General features: G+C 38.5%; 1 pseudogene; it reads right to left on the reverse strand.

Moving 5' to 3' along the window:
* Nucleotides 1-15,236, reverse strand: part of LOC123239032 — a 50,190-nt pseudogene that overhangs the window by 7,582 nt on the left and 27,372 nt on the right.

Raw genomic sequence — 15,236 nt, forward strand, 5'->3', positions numbered from 1 at the left:
TCCCTCATCTGTAAAATGGGGACACACTGGAAAGTTGACGGACATACCTGAATGATGGAAAATGGCAAACTATATGGATAAATCATTGATAATTTGTAGTACAGTCACACTAAAGTTCTAATAACTGATACCAAGTTAATATTTCACCCTTCTCAGGAAATCAGCACTTCAAGAAATTCCAGATGCTTATATTTTAAAAACTTAATCTGAAACAGTGATCCCCAAATCATGGAATTTGAGGCACTCCAACAGTACATGGAGAAGATAGTTTCATACCTTTAGCTATGATGGTGACTATACTCTGAGATCCTCAATTCAAACTTTATGAAATCTATATACATTCTCCTTGGTTGTAGTTCAATCACTGTATTACAAGAGAATTATGGGATGTTATATTGAAACTAAACCTGTTGTTGATCAGCTAAAACTGTTATATTAAACCTATTTTGTAGATGGTTGTTAGGAGTTAAACTATTGTGTAGGCTAAACACCCTGAAACAGTTTGGTATGACCCTTATTTATTATTGGGAGAGGTGGGATAGTAAACAGGAGGTAGGAAATAGGAATTATACCTATTAATCTTGTCTAAAATTCTAAAGCTATACTTAAAATATCTATGTAAACCTCCCTGAGATCTAACTTCTTTCTTTTCAGTTTCTTCTTTCCTGTCAGACAGGCCTCCTTAACCTTACTCTCACGTTCTTAGAATAATATTGTCTATCTAACTAAACTGTTCTAATTAATAAAATCTTCTTTAACCTCCTTATAGTAATATATGAAAACCACAAGCTGCCAGATATAACTGTCAGAATCTCTTGGCAGAGAGACACTGACAGAGGTCCTGCTCCAAAGTCAAAGAGAGTGGACAGAGCCTCTCTGCCTGCTCCTTCTCCCTCCAGGAGAAAAGCTCTCTAGAATCAGACTTTAACTCAAATTCATAGGTGTATCACAAACTCTCAAAAGTAAATGTCTCAAATTAACTAACAGATCTTCTTTGTCTGAGAGAATAAATCCTGCAACCCCGCTCCCAAGGAAGTCAGAGAAACTGCTGCTCACAGAGAACCGACAGTCCAGCAGCTTGGACTGTCTTCTTTTCAACTCTGTATTAAAGATCAAAGTCTAAAATCTTTACTACCAGTTTCTCCTGATAGAGAGCCAGCACCTTAGAATTCCTCTCCAACCAAAGTCAGACCAAAATGGAGTTTCTAACTGACTCCCTTCACTAGTTTTATGGTTTTCTCTTAAAGACACAGAGACAAGATCTGTCTGTTCCATCTTTTTAAAGTGATGGAGTCAGAGCTGTCTGTTGTTGTCTCTTACAGAGACAGCATACAAATTATAAACCTTCTTCTGACTTAAAACTTCTGCTCCTAATGAGATAAAAAAAATTCCTTCTAACAGGAAGAAAGATGGAAATATCATACAGATGACTTGAATGAGTAAAGATAACATTGAACTGGGAACCAAAAACACTGGGTTCATTTAGTTCCTGGATCTGCCATTATATCCTTATGGACACATGGTTAAATAACTTTACCTCTCCAGGGCTCATAAGCTTTTTATTTTTAAATAAGGACATTGAACAAGGTCAGATGTGATAGACTTAATATCTGTGTACTTATTTTTTTAAAATATTTTGATAATTATGTTATTAAAATTGACTTTCTTTGTAATCTTATGTCAATCAATCATTCAACATTTATTGAGAGCCTAGTATTTGCCAGGCCTGTGCCAGGTGTTGGATTTGTATTTTTTGTGTTTTAAAACATTATTTTAAGAAAGGGCCCATTGGATTCACCATAGGGTCCATGACACAGAAAAGTTTATTAGCCAATTTATTTGGATGGTCTCTAAGATACCTTCTAGCACTACCATTCTATGATCTGTAGTTCCTGAGAGAACAGGTATGTGTGTCACCTGTGTGGCAGTTTAGTGAGAATTGAAATTATCTTTTACCTCTTCAATATTTGACAGTTAATTACCTGCTCCTGGATACTCTCTCCTCCTTGGCTTTCTTTCGCACTACTACTCTCTTACCTCTACTTGTAGAACTGCTCCTTCTTGGTCTCATTTGCTGTTGTAGCTTCTATATCACATCTTATGACTGTAGATGTAACCCAAGGCTTCATCTTACGCTCTCTTCTCTCTTCAGATCCCTTTTTGAAGCTCTGGCCATACGTCTTAAACTGCTTGTTGGACTTATTTAACTTAGTCATCTAAAATTCAGATCTTCCAAAAAAGTGTTCAACTTCTTTTCCCCTAAACCTATCAGGCTCCTGAACTTCCCTGTTTCTCTCTAGGGTACCACCATCATCCTAATGACCCAGATTAGCAACCTTACATATATAATCAATTGTCCAATCTTGTTATTTCTACACCTACTGTGTATCCTGCATCCATACTCACACAGCCACTATTCTAGTTCAAGTTCTAATCATTTCTCTCCTAGACTACTACAATGGAAACCAAGAACTAGAGAAATGGACATTTCTGCCTCTGGAATCTTAGATCCTTAATGGTTCTTTTGATGTTCCTAAAAATCATTCAATCTATCATCTCTCTACCTTTTTACTAGCTGGTCTCCCTCTTTTTTCAAACATACTCTTCCTCACCTCATCTCTGCCTTTTTGTTTCCTTCAAACCTCTGCTTATGTGAGATTTTCTATAGGAAGCCTTCACTGATCCTCCATCTACTAAAGCCCTTCCTCCCAATGACAGTTATTTTGAATTTCTTAAATATATTCTTATTCATTTATAAGTTCTCTCCTCCAGTACAATGCAAGTTTCTTGAGGGCAAGGATTGTTTCATTTTTTAGATTCCCTAGCTGGTGTTAATGCTCTTATTAAAGTTTATCTCTTTCTTGTAGTGGCATGATTTTACAAGGTGGCCAAAACCTTCACACAGATAACAGCACTTAGAAGTATTTCTGTTCCTAAAATTGCCTGATTGCCTTGACTAACTCTGCCCCCTAATGGCCTGGAGTGCAAGATTTTTTTATCTCTTCCTTTTCCTTGTCTTTTTTTTTTTTTTTTTTTTTTGCTCATTTAAGTTGTCTTTTCAACTCAGAAATGAGTGCATCTTTGTCAGATTCAGATTGCCTGACTGCTTGTTGTTCCTTAGCCTTAGAATCATGGATATAAGTGGCATGTTGTGATATATCCTCAAGAGTCAAGGATTCCCATTGCAGACAGCTCTGCTGGAAATATTGCTGGATCGGCAGTGCAGCACCCTTTACAAACTGTCTCCTAATATGATCTACGGTTTCGGAAGATTGAATGTCCCTATACCTGAATATAGTCTCAGCAGATTCTATAAGTTTATCCAGAAAGATGCTAGGGTGTTCGTCCTCCGCTTGCCTCAACTTTTCAAATTTTGACCATGAATTTGGCCTCTTAGCTTGGAGGCACATTGCTTCAAGCAAATCTGTCCGACATTGCAATAAGTAGCGCATGTTAGCATGGAACATTAGATCCAAGTCTTGGTGCATTGTGGGCCAAGCTGTTAGATTGGGGTTTGTCCTAGTCTCCTACAAAAATTTATCTTTCTCAGAAGGGGAAAAGAATTCACCAAGAAGAAATTCTATGTCCTGAAAGCTTGGGTTGAACAAGGTAAAGGCTCTTTTTAATTCCTTTCTACTTTTGTGAGGACTAATGTAGAACTTGGGAAAACAACATCTAAGTACTTCCAAATCATTTGGCGTAAATGCCTTGTAAGATTTAACATGCAAAATCCCCACTTCTGGTTGAACATTAGTCCAATCCAGGATGGTTAACAGCAAAACTGTTGTTTCAGTCTTGGTAGCCTTATCCTCAGTTTTCCCAGAAGCTGACTTTATACATGTACCCATTTGCCCATTTTTAATAATCTCCAATTGGAGTATGGTGTGGTCGTCTAACTGTTTCCCTCACAGATCTGTCTGTTGACATAAATTAGGAGTTTTATTTGTTCTTCTAACACTTGGACCAAGGAATCATTATCAGGAGACTTAACAGTACCCCATAGGTGTTCACAGACTTTTTTAAATGCCCACAGACCTTGGAAGGCAGAGACCAATAATGCAGCCATAGTAGGGATATATGAAGTGAACTCAGTTAGGGTCACAGCAAACCATTTGTATGAATCATAGAGCAATACAATTCTTAATAAATATGCTGGCAACATGGTAAACCAGAGCTGATAGGCTCCTTGAGAAATCATGTAAATTAATAAGCAAAAGCTGTTAACAACAAAGGTCATCCTAGCTAGAGCCATTGCTGTATTATTAATTCAACCAGATCAATATGTAGGTTCTTATCCACTTGATCTGGTCAAACTGTTATGGGGACACAAAGGACACAAGAGGAGCTGAGGTCCTATTATTTAGAAATTCAGAGAAGCACTGTTGTTAGCTAAGATATGGGAGCAGAGGTTTGCTTCCCACAGGAGCCTGGCAAAGCTTCCCTGAAAGTATTAGAATTCTCAAGACAGACCTCAAGCCTTAGTAACAGCTCCTGGATGTCCATTGGCTTAGAGGTAACTAGGAAGTAGGTCTTGACTTCCTGGAACCTTAACAATATTTATTGATCTAGCAACAGCTTGATTTAGATGTAATTTGATCGGCTAGATTAGTTACCACAATCTGACTGTGATTATCTAAAGGATGTTGTTTCAATAAGTAAGTTATCAATTGTTGAATAAGACTATTTGAGGCTTGAAAATTAGCTGGGTTTATTTGGGTAACTTGACCGAAAGGTAAAACTGGGAAATGGAGAGAGGGAAGTAGGTGAAACCTAATTAATCTTGCCTAATAATTAATATAATATGTTATGCTAATACTTAAAATAAGGTTATCCTCAGTGCAGAGATCAAGGGACTTTGAGAGTCTCCCTTGACTCTGAAACTGGTATGGATTCTGTTGATGCTGAGCCCAGGGACTATGAAGCCTCTCTGGGTCAGAGGCTGTTGTTGATTCTTGATGGTTTGATAAGATGATCTAGTATGATAATAAAAACTCAGTGGCTTTATCAATACAAAGGTGATTGATATAGCTAGCAATATAGGTTCAAACACTACCTGCCTGCCTGCGTACACTAATCTCCCTCCTCTAGGGATCCAGACAGTAGACACCCTCCTGCCTCCCAATCCAAGAAGAATAAGAAGAAGTGGGGTTGAGGGGTCTGTGCACCCCAATTTATATTCCTTTCCTAACTGTCAGATTGGCACATGCCCAGGTTTGCTTTTCCAGGTTCTGAGTTCTAAAGCAGCAAACTGCTTTTTGCACTTACATAAAATGGCTGACTATTTCTACACATTACAGTCTTTGAATCCCCAGTTCCTAACACAGTGCCTAAAGCATATTAAATACTCATTTCATTGCCATTAGAGGAATGAACAATAGGTAAGAATTTTGTACTCACCTTTTCAATGCCATAATCAAAGATATTGTCTAAGAGAGTTGGTAGTGATGTTGTTAAGTTGGTAGCTAACCAGAATCGACAAATGGAGGCAAATATAATAGCCCAAAGTGGCAGTGACGTGATCATAGCTTTGAATGGCAAAGACCAACGAGGAGGACTATCCTATAAGGAAAATCAAACTGTCAGTACTCTGAATGATCAGGTTATCACAAACATACATCTCTATTTTTAAAAAACATTTTGATACCTTTCTTCTCCTGCTACCTGTCCCCAAACATCATTGTCCCTTCCTAACACAGCCTTCCTGGCTTCGTAGAATCCTCCCTTGTAGTAGGGAAAAGAAAAACAAAGCACCCTGACACCTTCAGTATCTATTGTTCACTGCTTCTTTATCCAGCTTTAGCTTTAAAGATCTGGAATCAATATCTGTCTTTGCATTAATTACAATTCTGCTTACATTATCATGGTTAGTGTGCCCATTGGACTGCTCTGTTTTGTTTGCTCTATTTTAAGCAATAAATCTTTCCAAGATTTTTTGAATTCTGTATAGTTTCAAATACTTATGAGAACATAATAGTCCATTCCATTCATTTTTATAATTGCGTAGCCATTCGTCAGTCAATAGGCAACCTTTTTTCTAGTCTTTTTCACCATAAAAAGTGGTGCCACAAATATTTTGCTATCTGAAGGTTTCCATCTATATTTGACATTTTTGGATAAGATGCTCTGCTGCAGTAATGTTAGTAAAACAGTCAACACTTTTCTTATACAATTCCAAATAATTTTCAAGACCATTTGGGCCAATTCAGAGCTCAACCAATACATGATATGTTTGTGTGTCTGTCTTTCAGCAGTCTTTTCAACATGTATTATTTTTATCCCTTCTTAGTGAATTTTACAGGTGTGAGGTAACATCTTAAAATTGTGTTATTTATATTTTTCTTGTTATTGGTGATTTGGAACATTTTTCTTATAGCTTTTTCTGATCTCTTAGTGGAAACTCAAGGAAGAATGAGCAAAGTCATTTAATTCTTATTGCAAGATGTCCTGGAGAGCCTTGAATGTGACTACAGGAGATGGGTTCAAGGCAGGTGAGTCCTTTATAGCTGTGTGACTTAAAGGAAGTCATTTCACCTTATTTGACTGCAGTAATCTTTCATCTATAAAATGGGGATAATAAACAAGAGATAGAAAGCACTGTGAGATGTAAAATGGATAACTTTGAATACATTAAGTTAAAAAGATTTTTTACACATAAAATTAATGTGGATTAGAAGGAAAGCAGTAAATTAGGAAAAAAATTATAGACAGTTTCTCAGATAACAGTCTCATATCTAAAATATATAAAGAACTTTGTCAAATATATAAGAATATGAGCCATTCTCCAACTGATAATTGGTCAAAAGATAGGAACAGACAGTTTTTAGTTAGAGAAATCAAAGCAATAGATAAGCACATGAAAAAATGCTCTAATCATTATTAATGAGAAAGAAAAAGAAAATAAGGTTAGAAAAAATCAAAGAGATATTTTCAGTAGAAAGTCATATAATCCATGGCTTTAATATTAATTTTGAGCTCCCTTGAGATTAAGTCATATGTCAGAGGAGAAGAAAGGCCCATAAATGTATTCTTAATTTCTTGTTTTTGCCAGCAATCTTCTCTAGGTACATACGTTTCTCTTTCCCACTGTTGTTTGCAGTATGGGTTGGTATATTTCTTTTCTTATATGGGGTTATACTAGCTGTACCTCCACTGTTCATGTTCATTCATTGAAAGTGGTAGGGAAATGATAGGGAGTAAAAAGAATCAAAAAGAAAACATTTACACAGAAACTTTTTATATGCTGAAATTTTGAAATCCAATGTCCTATCCCTTAAAATCAATTCCATATTTGACAAGCCAGATTTCTCAGGATTTTGGAGGTCAATCGGTAGAAGTTCAGAGCTTTTTCAGATTTCTAGGTTTTCATTTCTAGTTTATTGTCAGAGCCTCATGTTTTACCCCGATTAGTCTTGGGGGTTAGCAATGATAGCTAGACAGTGATATGTTACAATTTAAAGTCTGTGGCATAGACTTTAACTCGTGTTTACTCTTTTATGTTTCCCTTAATGCAGATATTTAAAAGTTTCTGTGCGATTCTACTCTTTTCATCAAGAATCAGCAGTCTTCTAATTAATTAAAAAACAATTTATTTGTCCTTATGGGATTATACTCAGTTTTGCTGGGTACATTTTCTTGGGTTTGAGCCTATATTTTTAATCTTCTCTCATGTAGTTTGCAAAACTCTCTGATTCTTTATAGTGTTGAATATTATGTGATTTGGGCTGTAGCTCCTTAGAACTTGAATTCTTTCTTCCTCACTTTTTGCAATATCTTTTTTTTTTTGAAGCTCTGGATTTTATTCAGATGTTCATTTTGGATTTTACTTAAGGATGTGACCAGTTAAGCCTTTATGTTTCTGCTTTTCCCTTTGGTTCTAAGAGTCTGGGCAGTTTTCTCTGATGACTTCTTTAAAGAGGATGCCTCAGTTTGTTTTTTGGTAATGGTGTTCAGGTAGTCCAGTTGTTCTTAAATTATGACTTTTTGATTTGTTTTCTAGGTCATCTCACGTTTCTTCTAGTTTTTTTTAGTCCTTTGGGTTCTGTTTTGTTTTTAACTTTATCTTCTGTTTTAAAACTATTACTATGTATTGGTTCCAAGGCAGAAGAAGTAGTATAAGGGCTAGGCAGTGGGAGTTAAGTGACTTGCCTGGGATCACAAAACTGGGAATTTTCTAAGACCAAACTTGAATCCAGGTCTGGCTCTCAATCTCAGGAGGCACCTAGCTTCCCCTTTGGGTTCATTTTAATATTTTTCATTGTCTCATGTAGTCATTATCTTCCATTTGGTCCATTTTAATTTGTGAGAGAGTTGTTGATCTTCTAAGTGTTTTTTCTCTTTCTAAGCTGTTGATTATCTTTCTAATTCTTTGTATGTAGCTGCTCATTTCCTTTCAGTTATTTTGTGGGGGTGCTTCTTTCCATTTTCATTGTCATATTCATTGTGTATATTGTTTTCTTGACTTTGGTGACCTGCCTTCTCTATCAATTCATGTAAATCTATCTATGTTTCTCTGTATTCTTCATTATATTCATGTGCCACATTTTGATTCACTTTTCCTCAATCCATGGACATTTCCTTTGTTTCTAGGCCTTTGAAACAAAAAGAGATTCTATAAATGCTTTTGTGTACACGGATCTTTTATTTTTAGCCACTGACCTCCTTGGAATCGTGGACTCTGAATCAAATGGTGTTAAAGTTTTAGTCATTTTATTTGTATGATTCTAAATTGCTTGACAAAATGGCTGTACTGATTCACAGCTCTGCCACTCCAGGCCTGGCTCTTTATCCACTGAGCTACCCACCTTTCCCACCAGCTATCATTCTTAACTCACCTGTCCAGCCAATGAAGAAATGATGTATTCCTTTTCACTGTCACTTATAAATGGGTGATTCATGGGATCATCATAAACCAGAAAAAACCAGATAATAGTGTAGACACAGCCAATCCCTCCTAGAGAAAAGAGGACCCAGTTAATGCTTTTATATTGATATCTTATTTGATAGGACTCTGCACCAAGTTGGCATGATTTCCTCCCTCTTGTAAAAATCCACCAAGCATAGAATTCTATTGTTTTTTAATGAGCCGATATTGTTCTTTTCTCTCTTCTGTCCTAAATCACTTGACTTTTCAGCTCACATCATTATTTTTGGTTTCTCTAATTCTCTGATTTTGTGATTAGGATCCCCATAAATTGGCTTCTTTTTATTGTCAAGTAACTTGTTACATATCCCAGGTGGCCCTAGATATTGGAATGATATCTTCTTTCCTTTGTGTATTCTTCACACAATTGCCTGGGAAGCTCAGCACAAATAATAATGAGGTCTATTTCCAGGTTTAGAAACATGTACAAAATGACTTTTAGGAAACAATCATTCTAAGTTGTTGCTTCTTAAACTGCTCACAGTCGCTCTTGTTTATTGGAGTTAACTGAATGGGATACACCTTGGGCTTTCAGCTGTAGAGGACTGAGGTTCCTTTTCACCCACATGTTGGACCCTTAAGGTAGCTCCCATTAGCTCCCATGCAGTTGATGCTTAGCCAAGCTAAAAAGCAGTAAGTAAAGGATGGAGAGCAAATTGAAATTATCCCAAAGGTCTTTAAAAGACTGCCTCCTCTTGGATTCAGCTGTGCCACTGCTGGGTTTGTAGCCCAAAGAGATAATAAGGAAAAATACTTATACAAAAATATTTATAGCCACGCTCTTTGTCGCGCAAAAAAAATTAGGAAATGGGTATCCATCAATTGGGGAATGACTGAATAAATTGTGGAATCTGTTGGTGATGGAATACTATTATGCTGAAAGGAATAATGAGCTGGAGGAATTCCATGTGAACTGGAAAGACCTCCAGGAAGTAATACAAAGAGAAAGGAGAACATTGTACACAGAGACTGATACATTATGGCACAATTGAATATAATAGACTTCTCTACTAGTAGCAATGCAATTACACAGGACAATCCCAAGGGACTTATGAGAAAGAACACTCTCCACATCCAGAGAAAGAACTGTGGAAGCAGAAATGCAGAAGAAAAACAAATGCTTGGACGCATGGTTCTATGGGGATATGATTGAGGTTTTGGAGTTAAAAGATCACTCTGCTGCAAATATTAATAACATGGAAATAGGTTTTGAACAATGATACAAATAAAACCCAGTGGAATTGCTTGTCATCTCTGGGAAGGGGGTAGGGAATATGGGTGAGAAAAACCATGAATCATGTAATCATGGAAAAATATTCTAAATTAATTAATTAATATTATTTTTTAAGATTGAGGCCATTCATTGAGTCTTCTCTCTTCTACTTACCTTATCTCATATCACCGAAGAGCTTATTGCCATTATTTTCTCTATATGCTGAAGCTGAAGCAAACCACTCTTCCATCATTCTGTCACTGTTCTCTTTTTATTACCCTCCTGGTGCCCCTGGCTTGGGCTCTACTCAGTGGCCTGCCTGTGTGGGGTAGCAGTGACATCACCCAGTCCTGCACCACACTGCTTTTTCCCTCTGATGACTACATGCCACAAGCCTTGAATCTGCTTCAGTCACAGTTTGGCTAAAGTAGGAAAAAGCTCATGACCCACTCTTCCACTTATACCCCCAATAGCCCCTCCTGAGGGATTATAACACTTGTTTTAACTCCCCTTTCTGGGCACTCCAGCACCTCATGCTGTGCAGTGTCCCAAATTCTTTTACCTGGAATGATGTCTCTTTCCCCCTCTACTTTATGAGGGGCCTTTGCAAATTGGCACTGCATGAGTAATTCCATTCCATCCTGTCTTCTCCAGCATAGCATCTCCCTCTAATCCCAACTCTCTCATTCTTTTCAGTCCTTCCAAGTCTACAGGCTGCTTCCTTACACATCGCAAAGGTGCCCATGTCATCTCCATCCACACTCAAGAATGCTCTCTAAGTTAGGTCCCTCAACTTCTTATCTTCTCACTTCTTAACTCTCTATAGTCTGGCTTCTGACTTCATCATTCAAATGAAACTGCTCTCTCTAAACTTGCTAATAATCTTTTAATGGATAAATCTAATGACCTGTTCACAATCATCATCCTTCTTTGATTTTATGAGACCTTTCACAATGTGATCACCCTCTTCTTCTTTTTTTTTTTTTAAATAAACCCTTACCTTCCGTCTTGGAGTCAATACTATATATTGGCTCCGAGGCAGAAGAGTGGTAAGGGTAAGCAATGGGGGTCAAGTGACTTGCCCAAGGTCACACAGCTGGGAAGTGTCTGAGACCAGATTTGAACCTAGGACCTCCCGTCTCTAGGCCTGGCTCTCAATCCACTGAGCTACCCAGCTGCCCCCCACCCTCTTCTTTTGATACTCTTTTCTTTGTAGCCTTCCATGACACTGTTTTTCTATGTGTCTAGTCTGGTTTGCTGAATCTTCACCCAGCTTATTCCTTTTAACCCTTGACACTCTTTCCTTCTCCTCTGTACCATGTAACTTGGTGATCTCATTGGCTTCCATCTCTATACTGATCAATTCTTAAATCTCTTTATCCAGTCTTAACCTTTCTGCTGTCTTCTTCTCTTGTGTCTCTAACTGCCTATTGGATTTCTGTAACTAGATGCCCTATAGACGTCTTGAATTCAACAGATCCAAAACTGAATTTATTTCCTTCCAAACCCTTCTTTCTTTCTAAAATCCCCTATTACTGTGGAGGGTAACACCATCATCCAAGTCAACCAGGTTCAAAACCTCGGTGTCACCACCTTCAACTCTTCATTCCATCTGTCCTGTCAATTTTACCTTTTTAGAAAACCTCTCTCCTGTATGTTCCTGGTAGCAATAAGAAAAAATTCCCAATCTTGGAATAGTTTTGGAAAGAATTTTCATAGGTCATTTGCTGGTACCGCCAGAAGATGTGGATTCCTTAGGATTCTCTGCAAGATGTACATTCTGTAGCATGTAGACAAGAGTGTAGGAACCTCAAGTACTCAGTTAACCAATTTTACAGAGAGCAGTAACATGGCAAGATCCATGGAGATATATATCAATAACTATAAACATTCAGATTTGAAGAACCCAAAACACAAGCATTGGGTGGAACCAAAACAAGACCTGAATGGGCTCTAAGCATTCCCTAATACCATCTAGCTTCCCTAGAGTGTCTGAATTCAGCCTGACCTCAACAGTAAGCTTTTGGGTTAGGCAATTTTTGGCCACATAAAACTAGGTTTAAAGAATATAATGACTAAAGTTCTCTGAATAATAGAATAAAATATTTCCCTATACCCCCTTCTCTTCTAACACAATGACAAGTTTGGTGCAAGCCCTTAACCCTTCGCACCTAGACTTGCAACAGCCTACTGGTTGGTCATCCTACCACAAATCTTTCCCCACTTTAGTCCAGCTACCAGTCAGCTATCAAACTGATCTCCCTGAAATATAAATCTGACCACACCATCTACCTTCTCACCACACACCAGTAGATCCATATCATTTCCATGCTTCAGTATAAATTCTTCTAGTTTTTAAGACCCTTTATAACCTGGTCCCCAACTACTTTTCTAGTTTTCTTACATCTTGTATCACTCACTCTATCTCCATCTCCCCCATCCTCTGTGATCCATGCTACTCCTCATAAAAGGCACTCCATCTCCTGACATGAGAATTTATATATATATATATATATATGTGTGTGTGTGTGTGTGTGTGTGTGTGTGTGTGTGTGTGTGTGTATGACTGTCCCACATGCTTTGAATGTTCCCTCTCACTCATCTCTGCCTGTGAGCTCTAGCTAAAATCCCATTTTCTATAGGAGAGTTTTGAACCTCTCTTCGTTCTAGTACCTTCCTCCTGAGATTATCTCTACTTTATCTGGTCTCCAGCTTTTACATGGTTGCTTACATGTCATCTTTCCCATCGGACTATGACTGCCTTGAGATCAAGAGCTAACGGGGGCAGCTGGGTAGCTCAGTGGATCGAGAGTCAGACCTAGAGATGGGAGGTCCTGGGTTCAAATCTGGCCTCAGATACTTCCCACCTGTGTGATCCTGGGCAAGTCACTTGACCCCCATTGCTCACCCTTACCACTCTTCCACCTAAGAGCCAATACACAGAAGTTAAGGGTTTAAAAAAAAAAAGAGCTATCTTTTTCTTTCTTTGTATCTCAAACATTAGCACAGTGCCTGGCATATAGTGGGCACTTAATAAATTTTTTTTGCCTGCCTGAACAGATGTATATTTGCAAAGTGGATTCATTTAAGAATTATTTTGAACTCTTTGTAATAATATTTTGAGAACCAATTAGATAGTAGAAGCCAGAACATGGGACAAAGAATAAAGGTATCTGGGTTATTTTGATTTTGCCACTAACTTGCTATGTGACCTATAAATGACTATTTCAACTTTCTGTGTATAGTTTTCCTAATTGGATTAGAGGTTTGAAGAACATTCTTTCTTGTGTTTTCTAAACCTAATTATTTGTGTTTATGGGGGATCTACCTGGGTATCATAAGGAGCACAGATGTTCAGGAGTTTATACCCTGAAAAGTGGAAATGAATGGATTTGAGATGAAGTCACTTACCACATATATAAAAGATACTTGGCCAACCCAGGGACTGACAGAGGAATCCACCCACTAATAAGATAATAAAATTTCCTGATATCATACCTGAATTGAAGAGACAAAGTAAGATCTGAGTTAGAGCATTAAAAGTCTGTGTGTGGACAACATGGTAAATACAGGACCAACCCTAGATTTGGGAGAACTTGGGTTCAAATCTGGTCTCTGACATTTCCTGGCTATGTGATCCTGGGCAAGTTACTTAATTTCATTTGCCACTCTTACCACTCTTCTGCCTTAGAATCAATACGTAGTATTGATCCTAAAACAAAAGGTAAAGGGTTAAAAAAAAAAAAAGAAATCTTTGTGGTTTTTTGTAGACTATTGGCACTAGGGAAAGTGTGTAAACTTCATGTTTTTAGTCTGCACAACATTTAAGGTTAAACAAAAGGGGATGCCACTGTGTCTATAGCATTCTCACTGTGTGCACTGGTTGGCCATTGAGGTCTTCTCTAACTTTTTAGTTGTGTGATTGTATTTCATTTCTGTTCCTATCTTGAAGAATCCTTATTGTGAGGACACTAACATGGAAGTTGTAGAGGTAAAGAGGGATAGGAATGTAATACAACTATAATAACAGAGTCCTTACCAGAAAAACCAATGTTACTCATCTGAGTCCGTTCCAGGGGAGGAGCCCATTTTAGCCAGAATGCCTGTAGAGCACATACATTTATCGCCTGGAAATCAAGGTAGAAAGAAATTTTGAAGTGTTGATCAAATTGAGGAAGAATAGTCTATCCCCATGATGGTGAACCTATGGCACACATGCCAAAGGGGACATGCAGGTCCCTCTCTGTGGGCATGTTTACAGTCATTTTTTTTTTACTAGAAAGCCAGTGAGACTGGGGGCAGAGCTGTTCCCGTCCCCCTCTCCATACACCTGAGGACATTCCTCACTTCCCCCACTTCTCTGCCTAGCAACCCAATGGGAGCTCTTCCTCCCTCTTCTGTCTGGGAGTAAGGTGCAAGGGAATGGTGGGGCTAATATGCTATGTGAGGCTACAGCACAGTCAGTGAAAATGGTGATCCCCACGATGTGTTTGGAGAGAAGATAGGTTTGAGGTGGGCATACCTCACAACCTGGCACATAACTGGAGGGGAGCTGAGATAGAGAGGAGCAGAGGGCTCAAGCCAATCTCCTCCCTCTCTCCACATGCTCTTCTCATCACCTGCCCCCCCTTCCCAGCAGCCCAGTGGGAGCTCTTCCTCCCTCCCCATCTGGGATTAGGAGAGAGGTATGTGAGGGGTGGAGGTGGCAGGGGAGGGTAAGGCACTTGGTCTGTGGGGGTAAGGTAGGGGTAGAGTCTGACACTCCATCTCTAAAAGGTTCACCATCACTGGTCTATCCTATTCACCAACTTGGAAGGTGTGCTGGTACCTGAGCTATGCCTTGTACTATCCTTGTGAGTATCAGGTAAGGTAGTCCATGGTCTGCTGCTAGTGGTGTCAAGAGGCTGAGAACTGAAGAGATAAGCAATGAAAACCCAGCTATTTTCTTTCCTCCAAGAACTCCAGCCACATACCCACCTGGGATTATAGAGATCATTATGCCATAGAAGAGAGAGCTCAGCACGAAGCCTTGGGCCTCTGGGCTCCACTCATATATGGGAACCTGCAAGATAGGAAACTGACTTCTTAAATGGTCATCTTGGA

Source organism: Gracilinanus agilis, chromosome 3, assembly GCF_016433145.1.
Source record: "Gracilinanus agilis isolate LMUSP501 chromosome 3, AgileGrace, whole genome shotgun sequence".
Lineage (NCBI taxonomy): Eukaryota > Metazoa > Chordata > Mammalia > Didelphimorphia > Didelphidae > Gracilinanus > Gracilinanus agilis.